This window comes from Aotus nancymaae, unplaced genomic scaffold, assembly GCF_030222135.1.
Source record: "Aotus nancymaae isolate 86718 unplaced genomic scaffold, 86718_ANA_hifiasm-v0.15.2.pri h1tg000022l_1, whole genome shotgun sequence".
NCBI lineage: Eukaryota > Metazoa > Chordata > Mammalia > Primates > Aotidae > Aotus > Aotus nancymaae.
In genome coordinates, this window is record NW_026988435.1 from 45695208 (window position 1) to 45712326 (window position 17119).

A 17119-nucleotide genomic window follows, 5' to 3' on the forward strand; every position below is an offset into this window, starting at 1 on the left:
GGAAAGCAGGACAATAATTCCCTAACCCTAACCCCACACATTGCAAGAGAAAAGAAGTGGATGGGGAACAGCGAATTGTGTACTGCTCACACTCAGCAAACCCGCACTTTATGTAAGAGAAGGGGATGTTGAACCTTTTATCTGTAGCCATCTGCTTAGGAACAAAAAGAAAGGCAATTGCTTGCTTATATGACAGCTTTCAGCTCATTTTTTTTTTCTTTTTCTGAGACGGAGTTTCGCTCTTGTTGCCCAGGCTGAGTGCAGTGGCACAATCTCTACTCACTGCAGCCTCCGCCTCTTGGGTTCAAGTGATCCTCCCGCCTCAGCCTCTTGAGTAGCTGGAATTACAGGCATGCACCACCACGCCCGGCTAATTTTGTATTTTTGGTAGAGACGGGGTTTCTCCACGTTGGTCAGGCTGGTCTTGAACTCCTGACTTCCCGTGATCAGCTCACCTCAACCTCCCAAAGTGCTGGGATTACAGGTGTGAGCCACCGTGCCCGGCCTAACTCATTCTTTTCCTTTTGGCACAGTGAACTGGGGTCCTGAGTTTTATGTTCTTTTCGCATAGGTAAGGCCAGAGAAGTGACAAGACAGATGCCAGTCCAGCAGGTGGTCATGTCCAGAGCGTGCAGCCTCAGGACACGGTCTGGGAAGAAAGACTGCTGGAGAGTTGGAAGCTGGCAACAGGGTCTCAGCTGTAAAGTCCCTGGGGTAGGGGAGAAGTGGTCGAAGAAAGCAGAGGTAAGGTCTATGCATGGGAACTGAACTGAAATACAAGGCTTTATTAAAAGGAATTAATCTGGTTACTAGAACCAGGGTAGATGATCAGACCAGGGCCACCAGCAACATCCACCTGTTTTTCCTGAGAAAAGAAAAAATAAAGCAGTCTGAGCTCTGTGAGGTGTGCAAAATGATGAGGCCCAGAGAAACAGGAGTGTGGGACTTCATTCAGTGCCCCTTCCACCACAGAAGCAGTTGTTGGGGGCAATTGTTTGAAGGCATTTTTGCTCCTAACAGGCTGCCTCACCCATTACCTTCATGTTCACATGGAATTAGTGATTCAAAGAACAATGCATAGCCAATCAGCAGCTTCTGTTATTTTAATGCAAGTTCTTGCTAACAACTTAGGGACTGCCTCTTCCTTTCCCCTAAAAATCCACTTAGGCCAGGCTCCGTGGCTCACACCTGCAATCCCAGCACTTTGGGAGGCTGACGTGGGTGGATCATGAGGTCAGGAGTTCAAGGCCAGCCTGGCCAATATGGTGAAACCCCGTTTCTCCTAAAAATACAAAAAAAAATTAGGTGGGCGTGGCGGCACGCACCTATAGTTCCAGCTGCTTGGGAGGGTGAGGCAGGAGAATTGCTTGAATCCTGGAGGCAGAGGTTGGAGTGAGCACAGATGGCACCACTGCACTCCACCCTGGCCGACAGAGCAAATCTCCATCTCAAAAACCCAAAAAACAATACAAAACCCAGTGTAACTGCTGCTAAAAGGAACACATATTCAGGGGAACCTAGCCGGTATGTGCCCAGCTAGCCATCCTCAAGCTTGGGCTCAAATAAACTGTATACTTAATCATATTTTCTGAATTTCATTTCTTTTTTTTGAGACCAGGTTTCACTCTTGTTGTCCAGGCTGGAGTGCAATGGCACGATCTCTGCTCACTGCAACCTCCACCTCCCAGGTTCAAGCAATTCTGCTACCTCAGCCTCCTGAGTAGCTGGGATGACAGGCATGTGCCACCACACCTGGCTAATTCTTTGTGTTTTTTTGGTAGAGATGGGGTTTCACCATGTTGGCCAGGTGGTTTCGAACTCCTGACCTCAGGTGATCCACCCACCTCGGTCTTCCAAAGTGCTTGGATTACAGGTGTGAGCCACTGCATCTGGCCTGAATTTCGTTATTTGAGGTTGACATTTTGGCGACCCAGATAGGAGCTGAAGCAGGCCTTCGGGGATTGCCACCACTTCGTCAATAGTTGAAGCCTTGGTACCAGCACAAGCGACTACTGTTTACTCGACCTCACTGGGGCTGGCAGGGGTCTCTGGTAACGCCTGTCGTGGGATCTGAATCCTCCTGACTTGGTTGAAGATTGAGACTTACACACTAAGAATTTGATAGGGTTGGAACTGAAGCTCCACTGAAAGGCAGGAGTTTCCATTTTTATTCTCTAGAGAGGCTGTTGACTGCAGATTTGTGGTTTTCACTTTTCTCTCAGGTTCTGCTTATCTTACTTTTTAGAGTTTGCAGCCTTTTCCTCATTTGAAATTTGGTCAAGGAGAAAGTGTCATCTTTAAAACTGGGCACATTCTGAAACTTAGTTCAACTGACAAATCTAAACTTTCTTCTTTAGTGACTGAAATTCCTCCCCTTACATATTTTTGCCATCGGCAGAAATGGCAGCTGTATTCATGTGTGTACTCACGGTGCCACCTTCTGTCATATCGAGAAAATTGTCTCTCTTAACCCAGGAAGACCCCAGACTACAATAGCGAAGATGGGGTGCCTTGAAAATACCTAGCTTAGTTTATGCACTCAATAGGAAAAAGCTGTATCTAAAATTAAAAAACTGAGAGAGCTATTTTTCAATGATACTTAGGAGCTTCTAAAAGAAGTTCTGATGAAGTAATTTCTTTGCAAGAAAAAACAAAAGGTTATCTGAAACTATTTCTTTTTGTTTGTTTGTTTTGAGACAGAGTCTTGCTTTGTTACCCAGGCTGGAGTGCATTGGCGCGATCTTGGCTCACTGCGATCTCCGCCTCCCGGGTTCAAATGGTTCTTCTGCCTCAGCCTCCCAAGTAGCTGGGATTACAGGCATCCCTTACCTTGCCCAGCTAGTTTTTTTTTTTTTTTTTTTTTTTTTGAGACACAGTTTCACTCCCAGGCTTGAGTGCAATGGCGCAATCTCAGCTCACTGCAACCTCCGCCTCCCGAGTTCAAGCGATTCTCCTGCCTCAGCCTCCCAGTAACTAGGATTATAGACACCTGCCACCACGCCTGGCTAATTTTTTGTGTTTTTAGTAGAGACAGGTTTTCGCAGTGTTGGCCAGGCTGGTCTCGAACTCCTGACCTCAGGTGATCTGCCTGCCTTGGCCTCCCAAAGTGCTGGGATTACAGGCATGAGCCAGCACGTCTGGCCAGTCCTTTGTTTTTCATTTTTATTTTTAGAGACAGGGTCTTGCTCTGTCACTCAGGCTGGAGTACAGTGGTCCTATCATAGTTCAATGTAACCTTGAACTTCTGGCTCAAGCAATCCTCCTGCCTCAACCTCCCAAGTAGCTAGGACTACAGGTGGGCACCACCATGCCTGGCTAATTTTTTAAGTTTCATTTTTGTAAAGATAGAATTTTGCTGTGTTGGCCAGCCTGGTCTTGAACTCATGACCTCAGTCCTTCTGCCTCAACCTCCTAAAGTGCTGGGATTATAGGTGTGAGCGATTGCACCTGGCCATGTTTATTTTAAGTTGTTTGTGTGACTCTTGACCTTTTGGGGAACACATTTTTTTGTTCATCCTTTTCCCTTCCATAAACTGCTTTTGATTTCCTGTAGTTTCTGTCTGTGGGGCATGCAGGGCTTTTGGATCTTTATGTGTAGGTGCTCAGCTGAGAAGCTCAGGTCCTAGAAAATATGGCTGGGCAGAAATTAGGATTGGACTCCACATGCAGCTAGCAAGATTTTCTTTCTTTCTTTCTTTCTTTTTCTTTCATTCTTTCTCCTTCCTTCCCTCCTTCCTTCCTTCCTTCCTTCCTTCCTCCCTCCCTCCCTCCCTCCCTCCCTTCCTTCCTCTCTTTCTCTCTCTCACTTTCTCTCTTTCTTTTGACAGAGTTTTGCTCTTGTCACCCAGGCTGGAGTGCAATGGCACGGTCTAAGCTCACTGCCACCTCCACCTCCTGGGTTCAATCAATTCTCCTACTGCAGCCTCCTGAGTAGCTAGGATTACAAGTGCTTACCACCACGCCTAGCTAATTTTTATATTTTTAGTAGAGACGGGATTTCACCATGTTGCCCAGGCTGGTCTGGAACTCCTGACCTCAAGTCATCTACCTGCCTTGGCTTCCCAAAGTGCTGGGATTACAGGCATGAGCCAGTGTGCCTGACCATGAATGGTTTTTAGGGGATTCAGTGGGCTTGGACATTGTCTGTTCAGACTCTCAGCCAGAGGCTCAATGACCTTTAAATCAAAATTTCTAATCTTGTAGCTAATTTATTAGTCTTACAAAGGCAGACTGGTTCCTAGGCAAGAAGGGGATCTTTATGGGAAAGGACTATTATCAATTTTGTTTCGGAGTCAAACTATAAACTAAATTCCTTCGCAGGGTTAGTTGGGCCAGTGCCCAGGAATGAACAAAGACAGCTTAAAGGTTAGAAGCAAGATGGAGTCGGTTAGGTCTGATCTCTTTCACTGTCACAATTTCTTCAGTTCTAATTTTTGCAAAGGCGGGTTCGCATTCCTCTTTCTCCTGTGCTGGATGCTTCCTCTGTTCCTCCTGCCCTTGGATATCAGACTCCAGGTTCTTTGGCCTTTGCACTCCCGGACCTGCACCAGTGGTTTGCCTGGGACTCTCAGCCTTTCAGCCACAGACTGGCTTTTCCCTACTTTTGAGGCTTTTGGACTCGACTGAACCGCTCCTGGCTTCTTTCTTCCTCAGCTTGCAGACGGCTTGTCATGGGACTTGGCCCTGTGATGGCGTGAGCCAATTCTCCCTAATAAACTCCCTTTCATATGCCCATCTATCCTACTAGTTCTGGCCTTCTGGAGAACCTGATGATTGCAGACCCTTGTGTAACTTCTTTGGTCTCCAAAATATGGCTTTCTAGCATTTAGCTGGCTCTATTGAAACTCTTTGTAAAAAAAAATTACATAAATGAAATGTCCATTTGTAAGGGTGTCCCCTCCCTGCACCCAAACCACTAGAAAGTGAAGATGGGGAAGACATTGGCTTGAAGTTGACATCACAAATGGTAGTCTTTGGAGACACTTTTCCTGGCAGTCTCATCTTGACTAGGCTTTACCTACACCCTTCTTCCTTGGTATGAGTTTAGCTCTGTGCTTTTGAGATGTGAATTTGTTCTACTTTGTTTCACCTGAGTCATCCCTTTAGAAGTGCACATTTAGTGGTGGGGCATGGTGGCTCACGCCTGTAATCCCAGCATTTTGGGAGGCTGAGGCAAGCGAATCACCTGAGGTCAGGAGTTTGAGACCAGCCTGACCAACATGGAGAAACCCCGTCTCTACTAAAAAATACAAAATTAGCCGGGTGTGGTGACACATGCCTGTAATCCCAGCTACTCGGGAGGCTGAGGCAGGAGAATCGCCTGAATCCACGAGGTGGAGGTTGCAGTGAGCCGAGATCACGCCATTGTACTCCAGCCTGGGCAACAAGAATGAAACTCTGTCTCAAAAAAGAAAAAAAAAAAGAAGTGCACATTTAGTGTTGCCTAGCTAACGGTTGCTTAGAGATCATGTAAAAAGGGGAAATAAAAACTATTTGAGAGTGTAATCAGGCTGAGTATAATGCTAAAACTTACTTTACAAATTAGTTCATCCCACTACAATTTATCTTTGGTAGAAATGGGGAATTTGAGAGAAGATTCTTTATAGAAGCTATAAGATCTGCTTCTGTCTCTATGTCTATATGTTTATATGCGTCATGTGTATGTGACATTTCACTACCAAAATATATGAAAATGCTATAATTAATTGGCTTCAAGAAGGGACCACTTACATATTTTACCAGAAAATAGAAACTAACTCAAATGCCTTTTCATTAACATGACTTGGGTCAATTTTTGGTAAATGAAAGTGTTTAATATTGTTGGTTTATCTTCTGAGTTATCAAGAAATATACATGTATTTAATTTTAAGGTTTTTGATTTTATGATACTTGCCTCATATACAGTAATGTAAAGATAGTTAATAGAAAAATAAACTTGAAGACTGGGTGCGGTGGCTCATGCCTGTAATCCTGGCACTTTGGGAGGCTGAGGCAGGTGGGTCACTTGAGGTTAGGAGATTGAGACTAGCCTGGCTAACATGGTGAAACCCCGTCTCTACGTTATATGTAAATTTTCAGTGCCGCAAAATAAATAGCTCTCCAATGTAAATTTCCTCAGCAAGGCAATTTACTTCTATAGAGGGGTGTGTCTCACAGATGGAGCAATGGTGAGCACACACCTGGACAAGGAAGGGAAGGGGTTCTTACCTCTGATGCAGGTAGCCCCTACTGCTGTGTCGTTCCCCTATTGGCTAGGGTTAGACTGCACAGTCTAAGAATTCCCATTGGCTATTTTAAACGGAGCAGGGGTTCGAGCTGGAGTGGTGGGGTGGGTAGTTTGATGGGAAGGATGGTTATGGGATGGGTCAGAGCAGGTGACTGGGGTGACTCAGGTCAAAGCAGGTGACCAGGGCAGGTGACTAGAGCAGGTGACTGGGATGAGTCAGGATGGAGGAAATGACCGGGGGAACAGATGTGAGCTACTGATTAGAACCACTGGAAAAGGTTGTTTACTGAAACTACAAGGAAGTTAAATTTTAAAATGGAGAATTAAAGAATAAGAGAGCTGAACGTACTGACATACTGATTCTTTGAAGAGAAACTTGGAGTTTACTATATCTAACATCTATTAAAAACACAGAAAATTAGCTGGGCATGGTGGAGGGCACCTGTAATTCCATGATCTCAGCTCACTGCAACCTCTGCCTCCTGGGTTCAAGTGATTCTCTGGCCTCAGCTTCCTGAGTAGCTGGGATTACAGGTGTGCACCACCATGACTGGCTAATTTTTGTATTTTTGGTAGAGACAGGGGTTTCACCATGTTGGCCAGGCTGGTCTTGAACTCCTGACTTCAGGTGATCTGCCCACCTCAGTCTCCCAAAGTGCTGGGATTACAGGCGTGAGCCACCATGCCCAGCCAAGTGACATGTATTTTCATAAATAAAGTTGAAAAGCGAGTAATTTTTTTTCTTTTGCATGAGAGAGAACTTCGTGTGGTCCAAATGATAAGTGGGAAAAGAAAGAAAATTTTTGGCCTAAGGTAGAAGGCTAAAATGAGAAAAGGAGATATAAGGACTAGGTGCAGTGATCTGTAATCCCAGCACTTCGGGAGGCCAAGGTGGGTGGATCACCTGAGGTAAGGAGTTTGAGGCCAGCCTGGCCAACGTGGTGAAACCCTGATTCTACTAAAAATGCAAAAAGTAGCTGGGCGTGGTGGTGGGGGGTGCCCATAGTCCCAGCTACTTGGGAGGCTGAGGCAGGAGAATCACTTGAACCCGGGAGGCAGAGATTGCAGTGAGCTGTAATTGTTCCATTGCATTCCAGCCTGGGCAACAGAGGGAGACTCCATCTCAAGAAGAAAAAAAAAAAAAAGAGAAAGAGAAAAGACAAATAGTGGTTTACAATCAGCTACAGTCCAAAATTTGTCTTTCCTTCAAGGAAATTCATGGAAAAGATATTGACAAGTACTCTTGAATACAGGTTTCTAATAACCTTAGAGATCATACCAGTGGACTAGGTAAAAACTTCCAGACCGCTAATGAAAAATTGATGCATTCATGAAGATTGCTAACCCAGCATCAGGGATTACAATAATTAATTACACTGGACTGAACTGATACGCTGAAATTATTTTAATGACTTTTTTGTTGAAACAATGCTAACTCTTTTTTTTTTGTTTGTTTGTTTCCGAGAGTCAGGAAATTTTTTTTTTTTTTTTGGAGTTTTGCTCTTGTTGCCCAGGCTGGAGTGCAGTGGTGCCATCTCGGCTCACCACAACCTCTGCCTCCCAAGTTCAAGCTATTCTTCTGCCTCAGCCTCCCAAGTAACTGGGATTACAGGCATGTGCCACCATGACTAGCTAATTTTTTTGTATTTTTAGTAGAGACAGGTTTTCACCATGTTGACCAGGCTTGTCTCGAACTCCTGACCTCAGGTAATCTGCCCACCTTGGCCTCCCAAAGTACTGGGATTACAGGTGTGAGCCACCACGCCTGGCCAAAAATGTAAAAAAAAAATCTGTTTAGAGCTTATAGCAACTGGGTAAAATATTTTTTTATGAGCAAAATTGAAGCATTGACCTTTCTTTCTACCTGATTTCTCGAAAAGCAGAAACTATTAATGAATATTCTTAATTTACTGTAATATAGTTATTTGCATAATTTTAGTAAAGAAAATTTTTCCCTTTTTAACAGGACACAATTGAAGACACTGGATATTCTACCAAGGCTTTGCCTGGAGTGACATACTTTCAGATATGACCAGACTGCTTTGAGGGATTGAGATTGGCTTTATAGAGCCAATAAAAAGCTACTTGGAAAGACTGGCCATGTACCTTGTCTATATAGTTCCCTTACAAGGTTCCTGACCTTGAGGTAAGTAAATAATTTCCCTTTCTGATAGGCCCAGGAACCGCAGAATATTTTGGGGCCTTGAGAAAAGAGGAACTCACCCAGTTGATGCAGGTTTTACAGGCACAATCTGGTGATGAATCAATCTTTGGATTTTCAAACCCTCAAGGCTTTAAAACGTCTAACCTGAAATTATCTATGAAAATTCCTCAAAGCCAACTTGAAAAGAACCTTTATGGTCAATCACGACTCTTGCTCCACTTTATACAAATAATGAGTCTGAGTATAATGCTAAAACTTATCTTACAAGTAACTTGGTCCCACTAAGATTTATTTTTGGTAGAAATGGGGAGTTGGAGAGAGAAAAATTAAGTTTCAGAAGAAAACTGTTATATACCTACTATTAGATTCCAGCCTGATGATTGTTTCTGAGTTTTTATTATTTTCCTACAATCCTTAATTATTTCATAGCTACAAGTCTTTAAAGAACGGCTGGCTTTTAATTTTCTTTATGATGTTTTTAGTTCATTCATAAATTGAATTTTTTTTCTGTTCAGGCATACACATTTCTTTTTGATTATAATTCTTATGTGTATTATGTTTCTACTATGTATCTCTCATTTTTTTGTTTTTTGTTTTTGTTTTGAGACGGAGTTTTGCTCCTGTTGCCCAAGCTGGAGTGCAATGGCACGATCTTGGCTCACTGCAACCTCCGCCTTCCTGGTTCAAATGATTGTCTTGCCTCAGCCTCCCAAGTAGCTGGGATTACAGGTGCTCACCACCATGCCCAGCCAATTTTTTATATTTTTAGTAGAGACAGGCTTTCACCATGTTGGCCAGGCTGGTCTCGGAGTCCTGGTCTCAGGTGATCCACCCACCTCTGCCTCCCAAAGTGCTGGGATTGCAGGTGTGAGCCACCACTCCTGGCTGTATCTCTTATTGTTTTGCTTCTCCTAAGAAAACCAGATTCATGGTATTCTGAAGACTAGAGATGATTCAGCAGGCAACAGCAGCTATATAAATTGATGACTGAGGTCTCATTTTGCCACCCTGTGATGCCTTCCCAATTTGGCTTTTGGCTTTCTTCAGATTCCTCACTGAGAGGTATCCGTCCCCAACATAATTTGGATATTTGTCCTCACCCAAATCTGATAATGAAATATAATCCCCAGCATTGGAGGTGGGGCCTGGTGGGAGGTGCTGGATCAAAGGTGTGGGTTTCTCATGAATGGCTTAGCAGCATCGCTTTGGTGCTATCCTCACGCCGGTGAGTGAGTTCTCATGAGCTCTGGTCGTTTAAAAGTGTGTGGCCCCTCACCTGCCACTCTCTCGCCCTCTCTCTCTCATGTTCCTGCTTTCCATTTGTGACATGCCTGCTCCCCCTTTACCTTCTGCCCTGCTTGTCAGCTTCCTAAGGCCTCCCTAGAAGCTGAGCAGATGCCAGCACCAGGCTTCCTGTAAAGCCTGCGGAACCATGTGCCAGTTAAGCCTCTTTTCTTATACGTTACCCAATCTCAGGTATTTCTTATTTTTATTTATTTATTTGTTTATTTTTCTTTTTCTACATTTAATAAATGTTTGTTGAGTAAGTCAGTATAAATCAGTGACCATCAAATCATGTGAGCAATCATCAGAGTATCTGATTTCTAAAAAGATGCAACAAAAAATTTTTATTGTAAATGGACGATTTATAATGGTATAAATTTATGGGTTATAAAATGATGTCATAATTTGTAGATATAATGTGGAATAATTAAATCAAGCTAGTTAACATATCCAGTACTTCAAATACATTTCTGTGATGAGAATATCAATTTTGAAATGTATAATACTCCATTATTAAGTATATGTACCACACTGTACAACAGAACTCAAAAAAAGTACAAAACATATTCTTCCTGTCTGAGATTTTGTGCCCTTTGACTGTCATTAAGTATTTTTTTTTTGAGACAGTCTCACTCTGTCACCCAGGCTGGAGTGCAGTGGTGCAGTCTTGGCTTACCGCAACCTCTGCCTCCTGGGCTCAAGTGACCGTCCCTCCTCAGCCTCCCCAGGAGCTGGGATCACAGGCATGTGACACCACACCCAGCTAATGTTTTCTGCATTTTCAGTAGAGATGGTGTTTTGCCATGTTGTCCAGGCTGGTCTCAAACTCCTGACCTCAGGTGATCTGCCCACCTCATCCTCCCAAAGTGCTGGGACCACAGGTGCGAGCCACAGTGCCTGGCCTAAAATTTTTGTAAGACAAAATATCAATTTCACAACAGCATCAAAAAGTGAGCAGGCCAGGCACAGTGGCCCACACCTGCAATCCCAGCACCTTGGGAGGCCGAGGCATATTTTTCTGTACTAAAAATACAAAAGTTACTAAAAATACAAAAAATTATCTGGGTGTGGTGGTGGATGCCTGTAATCCCAGCCACTCAGGAGGCTGAGGCAGGAGAATCGCTTGAACCCACGAGGTGGAGGTAGCAGTGAGCCGAGATCACACCACTGCACTCCAGCCTGGGCGACAGAGCAAGACTCCATCTCAAGAAAAAGAAAAAAAGTATTTCTCTCTACTAAAAATACCAAAAAATAATTAGCCAGGCATGGTGGTGCGTGCCTGCAATCCTGGGCACTGGGGAGGCTGAGGCAGAAGAATCACCTGAACCTGGGAGGCAGAGGTTGCAGTGAGCCAAGATCGCACCACTGCACCCCAGCCTGGGCAGCAAGAGGGAAACTTGGTCTGGGAAAAAAAAAAAAGTGAGCGAGCATATTTAACCATCCTCAGCTCATAATAGAGCAAATAGGTCAACAGAATAATAATTCATGTTATTGCACTTGTAATGAACTGGCAACAAGCGAAAGTTGGTGGAAGAAAGGCAGAGGAACTGCGTCTTCTAAGAATTAGAATCAAGGGACACGATAATCATCTGGGATCCGTTCAGTGTTGTATCTATGGTTAGAAATGTACATGATAGGAACTCCAGGAATTTTACAGATTCTTCTTTTAAGCTCTTGGTGCGCTGTGGCCACGATGTAACACGCTGAGTTACTCTGTGTACTAAGCAGTCGTCTGCACAGGTTCCTTTGTGTGTGCACGGTGATCATTCAAATCGTGGGTCCTTGGCGATCCTTAGAGCCACTTGACACTTTGGCCCCAGTTTCCCCATTTCTGCTATTACGCAATCAGTGATACAAGGAATACACTTGGCACACAGACAGTCTATCACTTACTGCACTCAGTCCAGTTTTGCTTTTATGGAAAAGTTGATAAAGTTGGTATCAACGAGCATGTGGTGAGGTGGGTTCAGCTGTGTATTCTACCGGAAAAATAAGCGGTAATGGTGTTGGGGAACTTTGCTTTCCTTTAATGCACTGGGATCCTTCTTTTCTTTTTTCTTTTTCTTTTTTTTCTTTTTTTGAGATGGAGTCTCGCTCTGTCACCCAGGCTGGAGTGCAGTGGCGCGATCTCAGCTCACTGCCACCTCCACCTTCTGGGTTCAAGTAATTCTCTGCCTAAGCTTCCTGAGTAGCTGGGATTACAGGTGCCCGCCACCATGCCCAGCTAATTTTTTGTATTTTTAGTAGAGACAGGGTTTCACCATGTTGACCAGGGTGGTCTGGAACTCCTGACCTTGTGATCCACCCACCTCGGCCTTCCAAAGTGTTGGGATTACAGGTGTGAGCCGCCGGCACCCAGCCATGGATCCTTCTTTTAGGTTTCAATCTGTCCTTTTCTTGAAGCCTGTGATGTCTGAGACTAAGCGTTTGCTCCATGGTCACATGCTTCCTTGTTTTCTTTTGCTTTCCGAAGGTCACGCCACACTCCTGTTTCTTCCGATATTTATTTATTTTCATGTGAGATAGGTTCTTACTTTGTCACCCAGACTAGATCATGGCTCACTGCAGCCTTGTCCTGCCAAGGCTCAGGTGATTCTCCTTCCTCAGCCTCCCAAGTAGCTGAGACTACAGGCGTGCACCACCACGCCTGGCCAATTATTTTGAATTTTTAGTACCGATGAGGTTTCACCATGTTGTCCAGGCTGGTCTCAAACACCTGACCTCAAGTGATCCACCCACCTTGGCCTCCCAAAGTACTGAGATGACAGGCGTGAGCCACCACGCCTGGCTGGGAGTGTGGGACTTTAGTCATGCTCCACTCACCTCCACCCTCCTGCGCTCATGCCAGGGTCAATTGTTTGGAGACATTTTTGCTCCTGACAGGCTGCCTCACCCATTATCTTGATGTTCACATGGAATTTGTGATACAAAGAACAATGCATAGCCGACCAGTAGCTTCTGCTAGTTTAATATAAATTCTCAGGAGCAACTTAGGGACTTCCTCTTCTTTTTCCCTTACAAATCTGCTTGTCTATCCTGGACAACATAATGAGACCCTATCTTTATAAAAAATGAAAAAAAATTAGCCAGGCATAGTGGCATGTGCCTGTGGTCCCAGCTACCGGGGCAGGCTGAGGAGAGAGAATGCTTGAGCCTGGGAGGTTGAGGCTGCAGTTAGCCGTGATCACACCACGGTAATCCAGACTGGGTGACAGAGTGAGACCCTGTCTCAAAAATAAAAAAAATAAAAAATAAATAAAGAAAACCCAGTTACTGCTGCTCATTGGAGCGTCTGTTCAGGGCAACTTGAATTAGGCTCCCAGATGGGCATCCTTAAGCTCTGGGCTTGAATCAACTTTGTACTTAATTATATTTTATAAATCTCATTATTTAAAGTTGACAATTCATACTTCCTTTTATCTGTTCATCCATATATCTCTCCTTTCACCTACCTATCCACCCATCTATCCATCCACCCATTTGTCTATTAGTCTATCCATCCATCCTTCTATCCATCCACCCACTCACTCATTCATCCATCTGTCCTTTCACCCACCCATTTATTCATCCATCCATCCATACACTGAGTCATCCATCCGTTCATCTATCCGTCCATTTGTCCATCTGTCCTTTCATCCACCCGCCCATCCACCCATCCACCCATCCGTCCATCTGTCCATCCATCCGTCCGTCCATCCATCTACCCACTCACCCAGTCATCCATTCATCTATCTGTCCTTTCACCCACCCATTTATTCATCCATCCATCCATCCATCCATCCACTGAGTCATCCATCCATCCATCTCTCCATCCATTTGTCCATCTGTCCTTTCATCCACCACCCATCTACCCATCCATCCATCCATCCATCCATCTATCTTATATTTTGGGGGGCATGTCTGATGTGTCAGATACTGTGGCAGGTGCACAGACACAAATTCGGAAGACAGATCTCCACTTAGAAGTCTGCCAGACACCTCAGCTCAACATGTCTCCAGCTGACTTCATTTTATCCTCCTCCTCCCATCTCTTGACCTTCTGTTCAAGCATTTAGTGAATGCCAGGCTTCCACAGCCTGAGCCCACCTGGGTTGCCCGCAGTTGTTTGACTCACATCCACTCCAGTTCCTTGACTTCCCTCCACCATGTCTGCTCCTCTTCCTCCTCTTGGCCATTCCCGAGTGTACCTGGATCACCACAGCAGTATCTATGCTGTTTCTTCCTTTTCTAGGTGACCATTTGTCCCTCTACCAGAGGGCTCTGTGGAAAATGCAGATTCCATCATGCTGTTTCTTCCTGGGAACTCTCCCTGGCTCCCAGTCCCCGGAGTGTGCTGGGCAACCTTCAGCTCCTGGTTCTGGGAGCCTCCCACCTGTGCAGTGTGTGCTTCCTGGGCCCATGGCCACTCCCTTCTTCCCAGCACTGCAGCTTTGCCCTTGAGACCTCCTCGGAGTCATCTCCCTCCCAGATGCGCAGTGCATTTTGGGTTTTCACAGCCTTCCCTCCTTACCTGGAGGATTGAACAGAACTGGATCTGATATCCTGCTTTGCCACTTCCTGCTTTGTGACCTTGGTTATGAAGTTCTCTGGACTCAGGGTTTCCATTGGCTAATAGGATCAGCCAACCTGCCTCAGAGGAGTGGATGAAGCTTGGCACTCAGTAGGTGCCCATGAGGCATCATAAACTGCCCTTGCTGAATGAGGCTGTAATGCAGCATTGACATCTCTGTCCTACCAGACTGGGGTTGCTTTAAAGACTCCACTTCTGTCTTTTCATCCTGATTCCATGATGGAACATATCCACAGGCCCTTATCAGCAATTCCAAAATGCAAACGCTGTGAAAATGGAAAGGCTTTTTCCCCCCTGTAAATTTGGTGCCAATATTTGCTTCAAAAGCTGACCTGACCTGGTGTTGGCAGCATCCCAGCACTCCCGGTACAGGCATCTCTGCTGGTCGCTGACATTGTGTGTGTTTTCATTTTTAAAATGCGCTTGGCCTTTTGTGACCTTGGTTTAATTGCACTATGAATTCATACAAGAAGGGTCACATGTACCCATTGCTCACTGTGGGAGGGACACATAGAAACTTTCTTTGAGGCTGGGTGCAGTGGCTCATGCCTGTAATCCCAGCAGTTTGGGAGGCTAAGGCGGGAAGATCACCTAAGGTCAGGAGTTCAAAACCAGCCTGACCAACATGGCGAAACCCCATCTCTATTAAAAATACAAAATTAGTCAAGTGTGGTGTCACATACCTGTAATCCCACCTATTCATGAGACTGAGGCAGGAGAATTGCCTGAACCCAGGAGGCAGAGGTTGCGATAAGCTGAGGTCGCAGGATTGCACTCCAGCCTGGGCAACGAGAGTGAAACTCCATCTCAAAAGAGAAAAGAAAAAAGAAAGAAAGAAACACTCTGTTTGTCCATAGTGCAGAAAGTGTCAGTGATGTTGGGAAGACCCCATGACTTAGAAAATCAAAAGACAAGCAGTTGGGCTGTGCGCAGTGGCTCATGCTTATAATCCTAGCACTTTGGGAGGCCGAGGTGGGAGGATTGCTTGAGATCAAAAGTTCAAGATGAACCTGGCCAACACAGCAAGAACCCCTCTGTGTTAAAAAAAAAAAAAAAAAAAAAGACAAACAGTTGAAGATTTACAATAATTGTGATTATCCAGAGCCATTGAAATATGGAAAACACAAGGCAAGTGCTGTGTGGTGTAGGGACCAGGAATGGATGGAATGTAGCTGGCAATGCAGAAGTCACCATATGCCAAGGAGTGGTTTGTTGGCTATGAAAGAGCTGGAATATAGCAGAAAGAACTGAACTTTAAAGGTGAACATGAATATTCAAGAAGTGTCTTGGTGTAAAACAATCTGCATAGCTGTGGTGGAAAAGCTTCTGATCAGGAAACAGCTGAAAATTACATTGATGGATTTGTACCCTATGAAAACCTTAGTCTCAGCCGGGCACGGTGGCCCACACCTGTAATCTCAGCACTTTGGGAGGCCAAGGCAGGTGGATTGCTTGAGCCCAGGAGTTCAAGACCAGTCTGGCCAACATGGCAAAACCCCATCTCTACAAGAAATACAGGAATTAGCCAAGCACGATGGTGCATGCCTGTAGTCCCAGCTACTCTGGTGGCTGAGGTAAGAGGATCACTGAGCCCAGGGAGGTTGAGGCTGCAGTGAGCTAAGATGGTGCCACTGCACTCCAGCCTGGGTGACAGAGAGAGATCCTGTCTCAAAAACAAAAAACAACAAAACCTTAGTCACAACAAGTTTGGGGGCTCATGAGTCAGGCAGCTCCACCTGTGCTCCTTTCTAGACAGGCAGGATGGTTGAGGAGAGTCACAACAGGCGTCCAGGAGGGGATGCATGGGATGAAGCTGGCCAAAGCTGGTCGTGTTGGAAAAAGCCACTGGTGTGGACGGTGTATGCTAGTATGCAAAGGAACATTTACCGGGGACCCGAGACATGTGTCTGCATGGTTTAATAATCCCTTCGTATCCGTGCCAGGAATTCACTGCAGATAAGCTGGTCTGGAAGAAAAACGAACATTTTGTTATTTCTGCACAGCTGCTCCACACGTTCCCTTCCTGAATGTCTTCTGAAAAGCAATGTTTCTGACATTTAGTTTTCACCGATTTGTGAAGGGAGTTTTACACTCCAATAATAGTGAATAGAAATGCTTTTTTGGGGGAAGGGGGAATCCTGCCATTAACAGAAAGGGCTTCCTGATGAAGTTCACTCACAAGATTGCCATTCGCACAGTGGCAAATGCTCGGATGGTGTGGACAGCTCTCCTACGTGCGCTTGGTTGACTGTGAACTCTGAAAATTTGAGACAGGTCTCAGGTCATTTAGAAAGTTTATTTTGTCAAGGTTGAGGACGCACACCCATGACACAGTGTCAGGAGATCCTGATGACATGTACCCAGGGCAGTCAGAGCACAGCTTGGTTGTATACATTTTAAGGAGACCTGAGACATCAATTAACATACGTAAGACGAACGTTGGTTTTGGTCAGGAAAGGTGGGAAAACTTGAAGCAAAAGCGGGACTCAAAGCAGGAGGGGCTTCCAGGTCATGGGTAGGTAAGAGACAAGTGGTCGGTTTCTTTTGATTTTCTGATTAGCCTTGCCAAAGGAGGCAATCAGATTTGCATTGATCTCAGTGAGCACAGGGGACACTTGGAGTAGAATGGGAGGCAGGTGTGCTTTAAGCAGTTCCCAGCTTGACATTTCCCTTCAGCTCAGTGATTTTGGGAGCTCAAGATATTTTCCTTTCACAACTGCATGAGCACTTTGACCTAAAACCATTTTTTTTCTTTTTGAGATGGAGTCTTGATCTGTTGTCCAGGCTGGAATGCAGTGGCACGATCTCAGCTCACTGCAACCTCCACCTCCCAGGTTCAAGTGATTCTCCTGCCTCAGCCCCCCAAGTAACTGAG

The 17119-nt window shown here is 45.1% G+C and overlaps 1 long non-coding RNA gene and 1 pseudogene across 1 annotated transcript in view; one reads left to right on the forward strand and one right to left on the reverse strand.

Annotated features, from left to right (window-relative positions):
- The first annotated feature begins 172 nt into the window (after window positions 1–172).
- Window positions 173–17119, forward strand: part of LOC110567980 (uncharacterized) — a 28249-nt gene continuing 11302 nt past the window's right edge. The window contains exons 1-3 of the long non-coding RNA XR_002478310.2: window positions 173–484; window positions 572–744; window positions 8193–8372. This is a non-coding gene — a long non-coding RNA (uncharacterized LOC110567980). The remainder of the gene's footprint in view (window positions 485–571; window positions 745–8192; window positions 8373–17119) is intronic.
- On the reverse strand, window positions 11244–12137 carry LOC105713303 (rRNA-processing protein FCF1 homolog; annotated as a pseudogene).